This window comes from Drosophila grimshawi, unplaced genomic scaffold, assembly GCF_018153295.1.
Source record: "Drosophila grimshawi isolate 15287-2541.00 unplaced genomic scaffold, ASM1815329v1 contig_311, whole genome shotgun sequence".
NCBI classification, from domain to species: domain Eukaryota; kingdom Metazoa; phylum Arthropoda; class Insecta; order Diptera; family Drosophilidae; genus Drosophila; species Drosophila grimshawi.
The window spans coordinates 183,574-199,738 of record NW_025063098.1 but is presented as its reverse complement, the minus strand read 5'-3'; the positions used below and the strand labels follow the sequence as shown (position 1 = coordinate 199,738).

General features: G+C 34.5%; 1 long non-coding RNA gene across 5 annotated transcripts in view; it reads right to left on the bottom strand.

The window, feature by feature from the left end:
• Window positions 1–6,831, bottom strand: part of LOC116805476 — a 135,939-nt gene extending 129,108 nt beyond the window's left edge. For 3 of the 5 annotated variants that reach the window (XR_004365207.2, XR_004365206.2, XR_006246669.1), the window contains exon 1: window positions 5,821–6,830. This is a non-coding gene — a long non-coding RNA (uncharacterized LOC116805476). Of the gene's footprint in view, window positions 1–5,820 lie in introns of all 5 variants that reach the window. The other 2 variants (XR_004365208.2, XR_004365209.2) reach the window with 2 other exon arrangements.
• Between the last annotated feature and the right edge of the window lie 9,334 nt (window positions 6,832–16,165).

Below are 16,165 nucleotides of genomic sequence, written 5' to 3'. Positions count from 1 at the left end.
ATCGAGAATATTTACTTCATGGGGTCGGAGACGAGTTCTGCAAGGCGTTGGAATCATTGGTATAATATGGGTACGGCATAAAAATATAAACAGAAACATTTTGTTCTAAAATTATGATGGAAAAGCCATGCATTAAAATATGAATATATAATGTATATAAGTCTAAAAAACCATTCCTGTCGAAACACAAACAATTTTAAAACATAGCGTCAACCTATAAATATGTGTACATGTTCAAAATTGTCTGTAAATTCTGTGAGTAAACGATTGGCTTAGAGTAGGAGTAGCTATGGGAAAAGATAGTATTAATTAAGCGTTAATAATACAAATTTGTAAAGCTCTAAAAATGCGATGTTGTAAAAATTGTATGTCGATTATGAGGTAATGGATTTAAAGTTGAGAGCATATTTTGCTCAATATCAAATATCGTATTTGCTAAACTAAAGTCATAAGAAACTCGGGTCTTCTGAAAAGGTTCTTGGAGTGAAATAACTTCATAGCCACAAAATTTGTATACAATCGTGTGACTATCGCTTTTGTCTTTATTTTGAATTTAATATTCTAGTGTTTACCGAAACTTGGTTAAAGCCCGATATTTCCTATCATTCAATATTTTCTAATAGATACATCCCTTATAGAAGTGATCCCGTATCAAGCATGGATTATGGTTGTCTGATTGCAGTTGAATGGTCAGATCTTGCGTCAGATTATTTCTTACCTACATTACTTTTAGACATTGAATTTATATGTATTAAAATCGTACTTAATACTTTTTCATTACGTGTTATTATATTCCACTTCAGTCGGATGATTCTAGCTATCTAATCCATCTATCAGCTATTCAACTTGTTAACAATTGATTTGATCTGACATCTAGTCGCTTCTCGTAGTAAAAGAAAATGGTATTCAAATTATTTCACAGCTGAAACTATTAATTATAAAACATAAGGGGAACTTAATTCATTGGAAAACCGAACGCATAGATATTATCGATTATTCGAACTGTCCCTTTGCGGCATTATCGATTGAGCATTTATATCATATAAATGTTATTTGGGGCTCAGAAATAATAAGAAGAGCAGCCATTGCTTTAGTAGGCATGAGCGTTGCTTGAATATTTTGAGCTGACTTCAAAATGTTATGGCCTCAGCTCTGAAACTAAGTTTTATATGGCAAAAGTAATTAACCCAATCTCTGAAGGAATTTATCATTATCATTATCTCAGATATATATTCTTATGTCAGATATATAATATAGTCTTAGATATCTTGGTATAAAATAATTGTTTTAGTACAAGAAGAAATCTTTCGACCGATTGTTCTTATGGCAGCCAAATAAAAGTATAATTCGACTTTATGGCTAATACTAAGTTTCATTAAGATAGCTCTAAAACTAAGCTAGTTCTACGCATATAACAATAAAAAAAACTAGGAAAGACGGACAGAATAATATGGTTATATAGACTGGCTACTCAATATTATAATTAAGTATAGTACCCTAATTATAATACACTAAAAATATAAACTAGAAAGTTTTTCTTATTATTCGAAATAATTTCTATGTAAGCAAAAAATTTATAATAATTAGAATGGCCAAAAAGGGTTTTTCTTCGAAATATTTTCTATTATGATGAAATGAAAATTAAAAATAAGGTGTTGAAATGCATTCCCTAATTTTTAGAAAAAATCGTTACTAATATTGACAAAAATGTAATGAAATTTATATTATTTTATTTTTTATATTTGAGTTCAGAGTAGCTCAGCTAAAAATCATCTCTAAGATTCAGGGCGATGATTTTTTGTGCAGATTAGGATATTTGCAAATACATAACTACGTAATACATATATTCTTTGAGTATAAAATAGAATCTATGCTGCTGAGAATATTATCTATCTATTTGGCATTCCAATTCATTGCGTGAGCTTTTAGAATTGAACTGTTTTTAACATATTATTCTTATTTTATATATGCATACATATATTTACATTCTTAATACTTTCTTTCAAAATTAGTAGATTAGCAAATATCAAGTATATAAGTAATATCTGATACATTTGATATATTTGTAGCTAACTATGAAGATTTGGTCTGATTGGGTTTTTCTGTGTTTCCCCCAATTCACGCAACAAATGTTGGACCATTTTGCATTTAAATACCCCCAGAGGTCTTATAAATATTTCATATTATTTCATTTATATATGTAATTTGAAATTAAATTTAATTCAATTCTTTTACTTTTAGTATTTCTTGTGTCGACTGACTTTAGTTGACAATAAATAAATAAATTCATTTACAAAATTCAGTCGGTTTTTTCTTACCAATTTTAAGAACAATTTATAAATAAATTTAAACCGGATTGAATGTGTTAAAAACATATGTATACACACACACACACACACACACACACACACACAAACATATGTCCAGCTGGTATTCACCTCAAGTCAGACAGCGCAGGAGATGGCCGAGCAAGCTGAAATTCACCACACTTTGCCTGTGCGTTGAACCCTTGGCGAGTGAACGGTGAACGGCGACCTTAGCTCCGCCCATTTTATAATGGCCTCGTCTCTGCCGCGCTGCCCGCGTTGCGACGCATGCGCCGTGCCGGCGAAACTGCCAGGCAAAGCAGAATGGAAGGGAAAGACACGAAAAACGATGGAAGTCAAGCGGTGCGCGCGGCATGGGCTGGAAATCGGTTTGAGTTTGAGATGGAAGCTAGAACCAAGTGGAGTGGAATGGAGTCGAATGGAATGGGATGCATGCATCGGGATGGGATTGGATGGGATGGGATGGGTTGGGATGGGTTGGGTTTGACTCTGTTGGTTTTTCCGTCGCTGATTACCATTTTGATAAAATTATTCAAATGAGAAGCGCTCAATATGGAAATGACTCCTGGGGCGTCTAGCAAGGCAATTAAAATTTTAATGGCTTTATGATATTTTTTCTTTTCGAGCCCCGTCAACTTCAGCGGGGCGACCGTAACTTCAAGACCAGACTAAGACGGCTGGAAATTTAAATGTTTTAGTGTGCAGCGTAACGGGGCACTGCTCTGCCCCCACCAACCCCCCCTTCGATCCCTTTCCTCATCCATTCCACAAGCGCTCCACGCTGAACTGCAACATGTAGCATTAATTATGCGGCGATAATGTCTTGGTTTGTTGCAAAGAGTTTTGGATTCTCTTTTTTATGAAAGTGTCAGAATAAATTACATTATTTTGAAGCCATGCTTCGTCTGTTTCAGGTTACAGCAACGAGAACTCCCAATCCGTATGTATGTATACATAAATATATACATATGTACACAGACATACATACATATAAATAAGGGCTCTTGCCGCATGACTGCTTTGAATTTCAATGAATTCAGTCGGCGACACTTTGCTCTGTTTGCCCCATGCTGCATGCCATTTTGTGTGTGTCTGGGCATGTTCATAATAATTGTGTACATACATACTTGTATACTACTACATTCCATGTATGTCATGTATTTATGATAGCCGCCCCTCCCCTCCCCTCACCTCCCCGCCATCCCCAACAGAGACGTGGCACGAGACTCCACTCTCTGTGTGTCTGAGTGGCAATTAAACTGTGGCATACACATGCAGATCAATTAGCTACGTCTGCATTCATTGGGTGTTCAATTGTCGAAAGTGGTAACAGATGCTCCATATATATATATATATATTTGGTATATGTATATGTATATATATATATGTATCTTTTTGTATGGATGTTCGCACGAAACTATTTGAGATTTCACCAACCCTTTTCTGCCTAAAATTGGGCATCCAGCTGTGTGTTGTTTCTGTGGTCAGAATCAAAATATTTTGAGACATGAGCTGCTGTACTTTGGTTTATGGTGTGTGGTCATAAATGAATCCGCCTTCACGCTTTCGCCGGACCACACCGGTCTCAACCCAAATGCTGAACCGTTATTATGCCAAAATTGTGCCATATCCTTAGGACCTGCGTCCCAGACCTCGTTTTGCGTCACTCGCGAAAGGTCGTTCCTCAGTTTCCCAGTGTCATAAATCACTAGAAAGACACCTCAAATAACCCTTTTATCCGTCTTCTACCTGTCTGGTACTGCCAGCAATTTATATATATGTGTTTGTTGTCGAAAGTTGTCCAAAATGCATTTCATTTTATGAGGATGCGAACCCTTTTTCTTGCCACTTATCAGGAAAGCATGCAATTTCTCAGTTAAGATAACATTGAAGTTTGCTTAGTTTGTCAAATATTGTTGATAAACAAATTAGAACTAAGAATTCTTTGCGATAATCATTTGAAGATTTCCCTTTTGGAATCTATTGAAAGGAATCATATAAAATTTAATATTACTCCTTTTCTACTCTGGTCGTAATAAGTTTTTCTGCATCGGCACTTTACTCTGTTTGACAAGAAGTGAAGTGCAAATTGTTTATTTTTTAGGATATTTCTTTACAAATGAATGTTAGCTTTAGTGTGCCTAAAATACCTGTTTTCCTGGTTATATCCTGAATCAATTAAAAATGGATAAGAATCCGGCGGCTAAACCGACATTAATTTGTGTTCCGATTACGATTCTGGTAATTCGACTATATAAAAACGCCGAAATTTTCCCAAATTTTCTTAAGGTATTTGGTTGAGTATTGGTAACTTGATTATTACGGTACATATAACACATACATATATCAAATAACTCGGTCGGTTTTTGAAATTGATAAAGAATTTGAGGTTTCAGCAGGTGTACTGAGTTCTGCAATGGTATGTTATCATCGGAGTGCCTAAAAGACCTGTCCTATTTTCAGATCCCATAGATAAAAGTGCGTAATATTGTGTCTTGTCTATGACTCCATAGATATAATATATATATATCGGCATCAAAAGCTGAGTCGCGCTGACTCCGTCTGCTTGTTCGATTGAGCTACAGCTTTAGTCCTTAAATTTGGAATATAAGTTCCCGTATACCAATATTAATCACAGACACATTTACATACATACACCTAAATAAATTTCGATTCCGTTTTTGAATCTGCAGTATAATTGAAAAACATTTGATTCTAGGCTTGGTTAGTGATTCGAATCTAATTTCGAGTACTGTTTTTTTCTAAGTGTGCTTATGTATTTAAATTTCGAATAGTGAACATCTTTTTTTGAAACTTATATTGTACTGTAGAATATACAATTAAATATATATAATTCTTGTTAATGAAATAAAAGTTTTTACAAATAATTCCAAAATATTTTTCCACCTTACTTTCAATTTATTACTGACATCTCTTGGATCTAGTAAAATTCAATTCAAAGAGAGAAATTGATCTTATTAAAACTTTATCATTTTTGTTCGAGATTATTTTTTAAAATTCCTAAACAATTATATAGAGATTTTAAAAGTGTTTTAAGCCAGAGTTTTATAATAATGTTATCAAATATAAAAAGCATGTTTTTAAAGTATAGAATAACCCACATTCGGAACGATAAATGTAAATATAAATAATATATATTTAACTAAATATATGTAATAAATGGTGATATTTCCAACGTCTTTATCGGTATATATATATGTTGCATATATATACTTATACATTTGTATTTACTTGTGACGTACGGGGTTGAAGATGCCTCCCCTAAGTGTTGCACAATCCGTGAACAACATCCAAACGTATACAAAAATAGGCGTAACAAAAAATAAGTATATTTTGTGAGATACTTTCCGGCTATAATTTTGGACTTAATTTAAATTCAAAGATATCAATGTAAGTTGTAAAAGTATCAAGGATATGCCGACGGTGCCATTCAATGGAGATGCCATTTTTATATGCATAAGTAAAAACTCACCCGAAGGGGGGCATCAGTCCAGTAGTGCTGCCAAAGTTTTGCATTGGTTTTGTTTACACGAAAACATTGTACCATGAATCAGGTCCACTATTTATGTCCAAAATGTCAGGAACGGCGGCAACAAATCATTTTAATTGAATCCACGCCCAGCGAATCTGAGAAAACCCGGCGAACGCGAGGAGCTGGACGGGCCCATTGGACCGACACGAAAGTCGGCAAGTCGACAAGTCGAGACGAGAGAAGCATGGATGGATGGGTTCCCGGTCCTCCGCCCAAAGAGCAGCGACCGCAGACCAAACCTCAAAGCAGAAAATACACAAGTACGAAGCACAAAGCACAGAACCGGCCCTGAAGTGTTGTTAACGTTAGCTTTTTTTTTTCTTTTTTTTTGTTGTTTTTGCCTTGCCCATCACACGCGAGATTGTAATCCATACGAGTATTATTCACAGTTGGTCGAAAGGCGCTTGTGTTGCTTGGGAGGAGCAGCCCCCTCGTTCTTCATGTTGTATGTCAATATTATAATTAATTTCGGTTAATTTTTGGCAACACACGAACCGGCTCGAGTTGATTTACAGATTTTGTTGAACTTCACTTTTGTTTGCGGATTTCAATAGTTCACACTTCGGCGAAAATGGAGACCCCGGCAGCTGTCCGACTTCGAATGCGACACTTGAATGGGGAACAATTGGACAAGTCGAGAGCTCGATGGGCTCTGGCACGGTTGGCGGTGTCGATATCAATAGCTGTGGTTGGTGAATGGTGAATGGTGAATGGAGCACAGGACGTCTCTGGTTGACGCGGCGTCGACCTGATAGCAAAGTGTCCAAAAAATAATATTTGCTGTTCAGTTTGACACAAGAGTCAGTCAGTGGTTGCCGAGGCCGAGGCCGAGACCGAGGCCGAGGCTCTGAAGCCGTGACAGCGCGGTCGGCGCACGAAGTGGCGTCGAGCGCAAGAACGAAGCGAAAAGCAACAGAAACGCGTCAAATGTGAGTGCGAGTGTGAGTGTGCCAGTGAGTGTGCGAGTGAGTGTGCGAGTGAGTGTTAGTGTGAGTGTGAGTGTGAGAATACGGCAAGGCAGACTCGGCATTAACAGTAACAAGACAGAGTAGAGCCAGTGCCACAGCCAGAGCCAGAGCCACAACCAGAGCCAGAGCAACAACCACACAGCAATCAGATACAGATAGACAGACGGACAGACAGACGGACAGGGAGACGGAGAGACAGACGAACGAACGGACAGACGCGTTGCGCGCTGGGGAAAAGGTGTCGCTTGGCGGTGGTTGCGAGTCAAGAGTGAATGTGTTCCTCTGTGTGTTTGAATGTGGATGTGGATGATGACGATGACAGCGTCGCATCGCGTCGCGTCGCTTGACGCTCGCTGACAAAAAAGAAGAAGAAGAAGAGGAGGGAAAAAAGAAGACATAAGCCCGCAGCACCACAAGCAGCAGCAGCAGCAGCAGCAGCCGCAACACTTACGCTTGCGACGAGAACGCAAAAGGACGGAGATGGACGGAGATGGAGAACGAAACGAAATGAAAATGAAAATGAGACTGAGAACTGAGAACGGAGAACGGAGAACCGAACATGAACATGAGCTGCAAGCAGCCAGGCCAGCAAGCCAGCCAGCAAGGGCTGTGCACCATTGAAAAGATGAAAAGCCAGAGGAGCAGCAGCAAGCAGCAGCATTAAGGCACAGCGATGGGTAATAAAACGCGCGCGAGTAGCTCCTCTCTCTCTCTCTCTCGCTCTCTCTCTCTTTATTTCGCTCTGACTGTCGCTGTCTCGCTCGCACGCTTATGCACACACAAAACAACCACCGGAGCGCTGTCACGAAGCGACAGACTCTAACACTGATACAAACACATGTCGAATCATTTTATATACGCCATTTGTGCTGTCTGCCGTAGATACATTTGTATCTTTATGTGCGAAACAAGTCCACGCCGCCCCGGCGTCGACTATATACTTGCCATGTGTGTGTGCTTCTGTCTGTCTGTGTGTGTGTGTGTGTGTGTGTATACTCGATGCTGATGTTGACGCTGACGACATCGGCATCAACGACGAGTCAATTTTGAATTCCAGTTTCGCATCTTAGTGGTTGTCGTTTGTTCTTTTTATACCCTGTTCCCAATTTGGTCTGGGTAGAAAGGGCAAACAGCCATGTATTTCCATGTCTGTCTGTCTCTCTGACCATCTGTCCGTATGAATCCGCTGATTTCTCGTACACTAAGCAAAAAAATAACCCTAACAATTATAAAGCTTTTCATGTTTTTAGAAATAATTTTTCTATAAGAAAATAAATTATAAAATCTTCATTTGACGCATTTTTTCTGTTATTGAGAAATGCATTTCTTAAAAGTAGAAATATTTACAGAAATTGTTATAAAAAAATATTTTCTAAATTCAGACAAAATTAATTATAATTACAGGCTCGGCTTTTATATTAAACTTTAGTTTTCGTTTGCTTTAGAAATCGAGAAAATTCATTAAATTCATATCTTCGTCAATAATGATCCAATCTTCGAGTAATATTCCATTTTCTGTGGTCTTTTTTTTATCTATATGAAATCTGCAGTAATACTTGAAAATACTATTTCTTTGGTTTTTATTTTCTTTCACAAATCGAGAAAAGTTAATATTTTTGCATATCTTTGCAAATGCAGAAATAAAGAATATTTTATTTGATAAATTTTTTCTACAATTTCAATAGAATTTCGATGGAAATTGAATCCACTTTTTTAGTATTAAAATGATTAACTTTGTATAAATGTCGTTCAGATTGTTTAGTTTATTTTAGGAAAAGAACACATTGAAGCTGTCGCCAAGTATTAGATATATACATGTATAAATAAAATGCATGCTCAGCTTTACAGTTTTAAAATGTGTTCCATTAAAAGTTGTGTGGTTTAGATGAATGAAGACCTTGTTACAGGGTATCATCTAGGCGAACTCACTCGTCAAGAGTCCATTTGCGTGTTATTATTGCAGTCGCTTGATTGTTATTCTTTCTGCATCCTGCTCTGTACCCCCAATGTGGCAGGCAATCTGTCAGGATTCCACCACCAATTCTAATTTTCAATGCGGCTTGGTCTCGAAATTGGGGTTCAGCAACAGCCACCAGCAGCATCTATGTATAACACGCTTATCTTTCGATTACCACAGCGAATTGTATTGAATTAGGTACATAATTCTCTGCATTTTGGACACAAGCACCCAACAGGAACATATTTCGATTTACACTCCTTTTCCATAAGCATTAATATGCATACAGCGCCCTTAACATTTGGAACGAATGCAGAGAATCTTAAAATGGGGAAAAATAATGGAAAAACTTATCGAAAATATATAAAAACGGCTGGGTGGGGAACGCAGAAGATTACATACCCATGCAGACTTAAGTACACCTGCTCTTGTCTGCATTAAAGTATTTATTTCAAAAATAATTATCGATATTCCATATTGGAGCTATGGACAAAAATGCAGCTTATACATCATTCGACTGATTGTTCCTATAGCATCCATATGATATAGTGATTCGATACGGCTGACTAGGTGATAGGGATGTCTGCAGCCCTGCAAAAGTATGGATATATCCCAAATTTAATTAAGATTTTAAAACTTGAGAACTGGTCTTCGTTATAAACATGGCATGGCAATATCTACTTAGCTATTGACACTGATCATATATATATATATATATATATATATATATATATATATATATATATATATGTATTTTTTTTTTTTGAGGATGAAGACTGTGCAACTTACCTTACGATATCAAATTTTTAATTTTCCCTCTGGTGTTTAGTTTTTAAAAAATGCACTTCAAAGTTGAATACAAATTTCAGTATAACTTTTATTTATTTATTTATTTTTATTTTTTTAATTTTAGCTTATTTGTTGATCAATTTTAAAAAATTAAAGTCTGTCTCTTGAAATCAATTTTGAATTTTATTCGAAGATCCAAAACAAATAATATTTGCAAGATTTTGTATTCAACTAACCAACAAAAATTTATCCCTTATTATGAATATAAATTTATTATAGATAAATCTGCTAATAAAAAAATCAAGAAAGCTATAAAAGCAGTGTTTGGGACTCAAATCTAAGTTAATTCTTATTTTAAGGCGCTTTAAAATAATTTTATGGTCCGTTTGAACTAATATGCAATATCATTTCACATATGTAGATGTTTAAGTATAGATTTTCAAGCTAATTAAACAAAATTTTGGAGTGCAATTAGGAAGCACATGTTTTTTAAAATGTTTTAAATTAGCATAAAAGTCATCGGGCGAAAATGTAGCTTTCCACATACATAACACTTTTAGCGACAGAGTTTAATACAAGCATTTACAAACATTTTCCATTGACTTCAGTGCTTAGATGGGTGGAGGAACTAGGTCTCAGACAAGTCAGATGTCTTCTAGGTGGCTATAATCAAAAACAATTTAGAAAAATTATAGTCATGGGGAATACTCACCGGTTGGAGAAGAAGTCACCTAGCAAAACTAGGTAGCGAATTCTGCGCGATTTTGGGCTAATGAGAGCGAATCCTCAAAGCACATCTTAGAAGATTGTATCTCCTTAGCCAGCAAAATGTGCTGTACTTAAACATATTTTAAATTCGGAGTAAAAAGAAACCCTCAACCCAACAAAGATTCTCACATTCGTGCCGGAATAAGGGTTGATGGAAGAGCTATAGGTTCAAGAGGGGGAACAATAGACCTAATAATAATGATAATATTGCTTAAACTGGTGTTCAGTCACTGATCCAATCAGTCAATCAGGAGAACTAATTTCAATAATCTTTTCAAATATCAGTTTATTAAATATTTGTAATGAATTTTGCTTTAATTTAGATTTTCGAAGACTAAACTACTTTATTTTCGTGTGAATCACATTGAAGCTATGTAATTTTAGAATCAACTGGAATACCTTCAATTCTCGCAAATGCTGTGATAAAATTGCCTTCTCTGCGGGGAAATAAGCATATCAAAAACATAAAGCTCATGTGTGCAAATTTACTGACAAGGACCTTTAAAATATTCTCATCGCTAAGGTTCATCGATAAATTTTCAGCAATGGTGGTGGTTGTAAATTTCATTGGACTTGGGAACACAACAGCCCACAAAGCCCAACCCAATGGAAGCAACGAACGGAACTTCGGGTGAAAGCATTTTACTTGTATATAACATAAAAAACGCATTAAGTCGCTCAGAACCGAAACAGAAACACTTTTTTGGGCAATCTTTGAACCTTCACTGAGGGGAAATGCCAATGTTTATATAGCAGGGTGCATTTTATGGCATTTCTCTTCTGCTCTTGTTTTCCCGCCCCAGCTCGATGCTCACACGAATATTTCGGATAAGTTCAGCGAAGAAGGGACAATCAGACTGTAAATTGCATCCATATAACTAAGTTCGGCTACATACACAAGGCTATGTATCCAAAAATCAGTTTGCAACCCTTAAGCTGCCCAACATTTAAATAAACATTGATCATTAAGTCAACTTACATGCTGACGGTGCAAACACATCTTATCGCAGATTGACATTTTAAAATTAAATTCATTTTGGGCAAGTTGGTGGGACCACAATAACTACAGGGAAAACTACACATGCCCTACTATACTTTTAAACTTTTAATAATCGCAAATATATAATAATTAAATATGTATATATATATATATATATATATATATATATATCAAACTCGTTGCCTAAATTATATGTTATACAATTTGTTTAGGCTCGAACAGGAATTTAATCTGTTTGTGGCCCGGCTCGTAATTTCTGCTCATTGAAACATATTAACTATAAATTAAAAGTAATACATTTTACACATTTTATAAATTTCTTTATATTGAGCTTTTCGTTAAAGGTGTCCGATTTGTAATTTTCCATACATTCCAATCTAAATATACATTTTAATGTAGAGTCTTGTAAAGTAGGGTTTTGTAATGTTGTTTTGATGTAGAGAGGGCTGCTGACACCCTCTTCCCCTCTGCATATGCCCTTCATAATATACTTTGCAAAACTATGTATTCACATTGGTTTTCACGTGTTATTCAGTTGATTTTCTACCGAATTCCAACTCCATCTTTAGAATTGTATCTTTTGTTTCAATTCCACATACTCCAGTTCTTACAGTTTCCACATGGGTAGTTCGACTCTGTAAATCTGGAACAAATACATTCTATGGGCTAGAAGATAGTTAATGCGTGCATCTAAAATTTGAGCAACAGAATTATCAATATCGAACTTCTTTATTAGAAATTAGTTTTTACTGTCTTGAGACATTATAATTCTCCTTCTATCCGAGACAATATAGCCATATCCGTTTGTCCAATGTTAATGTGTGTAAGTGAGCAGAGCTCTCTCAGTATTAAAGATATCTAGGTATATGTGATGGAGTATATCATATATACATATGACCAGATTAATCTATTATAACAAATAGCTGTCAATAAATTCGATCACATATGATAAATTTTTTTACGTTTTCCAAATTCATAAAATGTAGTGGTATTATTTTGAAAGAAAAAACATCAATATCGGATTAATATATCACATATGAGGAATCAGTATAAGAGTTATGGGATGGAATATGTATAACATATATGTCACACTTTCTGAAACAATTAAACTCCACAATTGGAGGAGTGTTCCTTCGTGAAGCAGCAATCAAATAAATAAAATTGTTTAAATTAATATTTCGTTATTTCGTGTTTAAATAAATAACAATATTTAGATATGAGCAGGTGAACTCCGATTTATAAGAGTACCAAATTGTAGTCCTAAGATATCTGTTCTTTTTTGTTTATATTTAATAAGAAATAATATAATTGTCGCAATGTCTATTTAATTTCATAGTACGCTATAGAATGTTTTCAACTAGTTTCCTTCCAAAATGTATTTTTACCCTGTTAAAACTGAGTGTCAAGGGTTAAATAAGTTTATATATTGTGTAACACATATTGAATTTACTCTTTGTTGGATCGAGTATGCATATAAGTACTTCGCTGTATATTGACAATATTGGTCAATCAAACAAATGATAAGATATCTGTTTTTTTTTTTTTGCTTACATTTAGTAAGAAATAATATAATTGTCGCATTGTCTATTTAAGAATGTTTAAAGAAGAATGTTTTCAACTAGTTTCCTACCAAAATTTATTGTTACCCTGTACGCATTGGGTGGCAAGGGTTAAATAAGTTTATGCAACTGTATCTAACAAGCAAACACTGATCAAGTTTTGGGGAAAAGAGATGTATCCGTATGTTTGGCCATATTTGTGTCTACGTAAGACAAAATGTTAAGATTTGTGTACCTCCTGTGGAATCAATAACTGGTCAATATACCTGAATATTAACTACAAGTTCCGCACAATTGTAAAGCTAGGATAGTTAATTTTGGAAGGTAGACTGCTGCTAACATCTTGCGAAGGTTCGAATTTTGCCGTCTATTGTTCACAAAATGTCTCAGCCAATATTTCCACGGCTTCAGTTTTTTTTTATTATTATTTTTTTTTAACAAAAGAGGCACAATTAATTAAGAAATTCAAGAATATTCTTTATTTTGGATATCCAAAACAAGTATTTTTTTAGGTTTGACCTTGTCATTTTATATATTCACATGTTTTAATGCCATAGTTAGAGTCAAATGACAGGTTAATACTAGTTAAAAAGACATTATATCTGACACTTTTTTAGCTAAGTCATAATTTCGTAGATAAAGAAATAAATAAATGTCATCTTTGCCAAACATTAGTTACCTTTACGTCTGTATGTATACATCATGAGAAAACACAAATACACAATTATATTAGTATACCTATCTATGGAGATTGAATACAATGCGAGATGGAATTGGTTTGCTGTTGTGTATTTAACACACTAAAGAAATTTAATGAGACTATATAATATAATAACTATGTGCTGATTTGTGTCAAAGCACTGACAAAACACCTGCCACAAAAGTTTGGCTTTTAAATAGTTTTTATTTTGTAGACTGACACTGTTATTACAACCTGAAATTAGATCAATATTATACACAATATGCACTTCATATCTATCCATCAATCTATATCTGAGACATTCGCACATCCTCACTGCAAAAATATTCGGCTTTTCACCTAAGAGCAGTTATCTGAAGGTCCGTCTTAGCTAAAATCAACGAATCTTTAATAATGAAAGGCCATTTTCCAGTCAATATCATTTTGTTGTTGAATACGATTTTTTTATTTCTTACATTAAAAATTAAGCTGATTTCTGAACAATTTGTTCAGTATACATTAAAAATAGCTATAGGATATATATATGAAACATGTCTCTTTCTTTGCCCCATAAAGAAGACGAGATGAGCTTTATTTTCATGTAATAACCGATTTGCTGAGCAAACTTACATAATCCCAAATGAACTCTAATAGTTCTAATATTTACCTGCATAGCCTTTTTAGCCAACATTTTGAATAAAAGTACCACACACTCATTAGGGGAAAAGAAAGCATTTATTCCGTACTCACATCAAGTACGAACTATGTCACAACTAAACCAAACCTAGGAGAATATTAAGTTTAACAATTTGTCTACCTTTCAACAGGGTATTATACTTGTGTAATGAAGTGTGGAACGCATTGAAGGAGACTCGCCCGATTCTTAAAGTAAATATATTATAGATCAGCATCAATAGCATCAAGCAGTACATTTTAGAGGCGGGTCGGACTAATAAATCAAATATCTGTCATAAGAATGATCGTTTGTAAAATGGATTCTCGTTTAAAAAATTCTTTTGTTTCTAAAGATATTCAGGCCAAGCTTTCTTCCCTCACACTTGAACAAAAAATAATTAATATCGGAATACTATATCATATACCTCTCATAGAAACATTAGGTCGATTATTTCTATTTATTGAGAATGGTCGCCATTTTTAAATTAGCTGCTCTTCTAAGCTCTACTTACTTAGAACTCGTTTCAAGCAATTTTTGATCCCTCAAAAGTTTTAAGAAACGAATTCTTTTAATTAATAAATATTTATGTATAAACAAACAAAAATAGTCACATAAAAGTTGTTGTATTCTAAAGAAATTATATGATTTGATCAGATAGACGCGATTCCCATTTATATATATTTTACCGTCCATATCGAGATATTGTGTAACACATATTGAATTTACTCTTTGTTGAATCGAGTATGCATATAAGTACTTCGTTGTATATTGACCATATTGGCCAATCAAACAAATCAATCAGTCAATCAGTCAAACGTAACAAATATATTTAATAAGATCGAATAAATATCGAATATGATTACCCAATGTACCGTTAGTTTGCCTTAGGTCTGTGAATGAAACTTCAAAAACATCACAGTTACATAATAATTTATTTAACCTTATGACATATTCGAAAACAAGACTGTTTGAATTTAAATGTACTTTGCTTAAGCGCTGTATTACATTACCACAAGCAAAATAATACTTTTAGGATAACTCAGAGATAACACATGGAAACATAACAAAAATATTGATCTCTAATGAACTCAATAAATTCGATGTTGTAATGTGAGTTGTTGTTTCGATTGAGAACATCAAATGGAATAGTTAATCACTATTTTTGATTTCGACAGGCTTCGTTGCAAAATATATATTTTAGTGTCTGTTCATGTGCAGCCAAATACTAAGTATCTATGTATTTATACTTGGTACGAGTAACTTCTATGGATGCTTATGAATAAATTCGATGCTGAGAGGTCGTCCTTGAAACGCATTGAGCTCTGCACGTGCTTAGAGATAATCTCAGCGCTGGACCCTTAAAAGTGGCCGACGGTACTTACCAAACAAAACCGAATCTAACGAGTGAACAAAACTAAAGCAAGATCAAATAAAACAAATATGAAACATATAGTTTTAGAAAAGGATGATTTGAATGTAGGCCGGAATGAAAGTGCCTATTTATCGGCCGATTCGATTGACTAAATGAGTACCAAAAGTTGCATACTCATTGGTGTTTTTATGTTTTTTTGTTTGAATTGTGTATATTTTTGCATTTTATTTTTTTGCAATTTTATGTTTTATTCACAATAATTAACTTTTTAAAAAAGAGAATTGCTAATGCTATGTAAAAATTTACTAAACAAACTATAATCGAACATAAGCATAAACATAACCGACTTTAGACTACAACTTATGAAAAAGGTCTGAAATAATAATAATACAAGAACTAGGATAAAGCGGTTGGCGAAATAATTTCATTTATAAGTATATATGTGTATGTATCGGGCATACGATATTTATACATATATTTATGCATATGGTACAATATATAATATAATGTATGAAGC